The sequence below is a fragment of the Mus caroli genome, chromosome 14 (assembly GCF_900094665.2).
Source record: "Mus caroli chromosome 14, CAROLI_EIJ_v1.1, whole genome shotgun sequence".
Taxonomy (NCBI): domain Eukaryota; kingdom Metazoa; phylum Chordata; class Mammalia; order Rodentia; family Muridae; genus Mus; species Mus caroli.
In genome coordinates this window covers 83364136-83365551 of record NC_034583.1, presented here as the reverse complement: position 1 = coordinate 83365551, position 1416 = coordinate 83364136, and positions in this window count along the sequence as shown.

Below are 1416 nucleotides of genomic sequence, written 5' to 3'. Positions count from 1 at the left end.
AGATATTGGATGGATCACAGGGCCCCCAATGGAGGAGCTAGAGAAAGTATCCAAAGAGCTAAAGGGATCTGCAACCCTATAGGTGGAACAACAATATGAACTACTCAGTACCCCCCACCCCAGAGCTCGTGTCTCTAGCTGCATATGTAGCAGAAGATGGCCTAGTGGGCCATCAGTGGAAAGAGAGGCCCATTGGTCTTGTAAACTTTATCTGCCTCAGTACAGGGGAACGCCAGGGCCAAGAAGTGGGATTGGGTGGGTGGGGGACTTTGGGGATAGCATTGGAAATATAAATGAAATAAATACCTAATTAAAAAAAAAAAGACCAAAAAAATGTACACAAGACTAAATATATAAAGTTTTTCTGTTGTGTATGTTAATGATGTCAAAACCATGTCAGTTCTTTTTTCTCATGATAGACAGAGGCACAATAATCAAAGTCTTCAGAATTGTGGGGAGGACCTGTATTTGTATATTACTTGCTTTTCCTTATTACTTCTGTGAATACTAAATAATTTACTTTTATCTTTATCTACCTTTTTTTACACAATCTTTTTAAGCATATAAAAATGTAATTAGAGCATGGTCAGGCCGCTCGCCATTTAATAAAATTACCTCCTATGGAGCTATCCTTACTCCACTAACATAGTGTGCCAAAATTTTTAATTTTCATGCACTGCTTCTTCCGGTTCTGTCAAGAATGCTGAGAAAACTAAAATGACTTGAAAGTTAACTTTATCACCTATAAAGATCAAATCATCTTTGTGTTAACTGAAGTTCCTTGAGGATGAAGCAAGGCATAAAGGACTGCTAAAAAGATTATACAAATATCCTGGTGAATAATTCACCCCACCCCTTGAGCCATTTGGTATTGGTTGAGTATAAAATGAAAAGGAGCTCGACTGGGAAGCCTTGTAAGAACATAAGCTTTATGAAGTTGGTAAAAACTTCAGAATCAACAAATGGTAGTTATGTGGAAAAATCATAACCAAGAGGGGATTCAAGTGGGGTTCTTGGAAGAATAAAACATTGTCTCTATCTTTATAAGTTGATTCTATATTTGACATGATAGATGATCTCTGTATTCTGTGACTCCTGTGGTCTCAAGAGTTCCTGATTATGGACACTAATAGGTATAACCCATCTCGAATTCCTGATTATAGTCACTAATAGATACAAGGAACTTCAAATTCCTGATTTCAGTCAGTAACAGATACAATTCATCCCAAATTCTTCAATTACAGTCACTAAAATGTACAACACATCTAGAATTTCTGGATTATCATCTCTGATAAATGCAATGCATCCCAAATTCTTTGTTCCTTTTGTGAATGGGGAAGTTTGTTCTTCATATTTTTTAGATAAACTTACCTTGGCCAACTGCTCTTTCCTCACTTCCTAAGGATAATTACCATA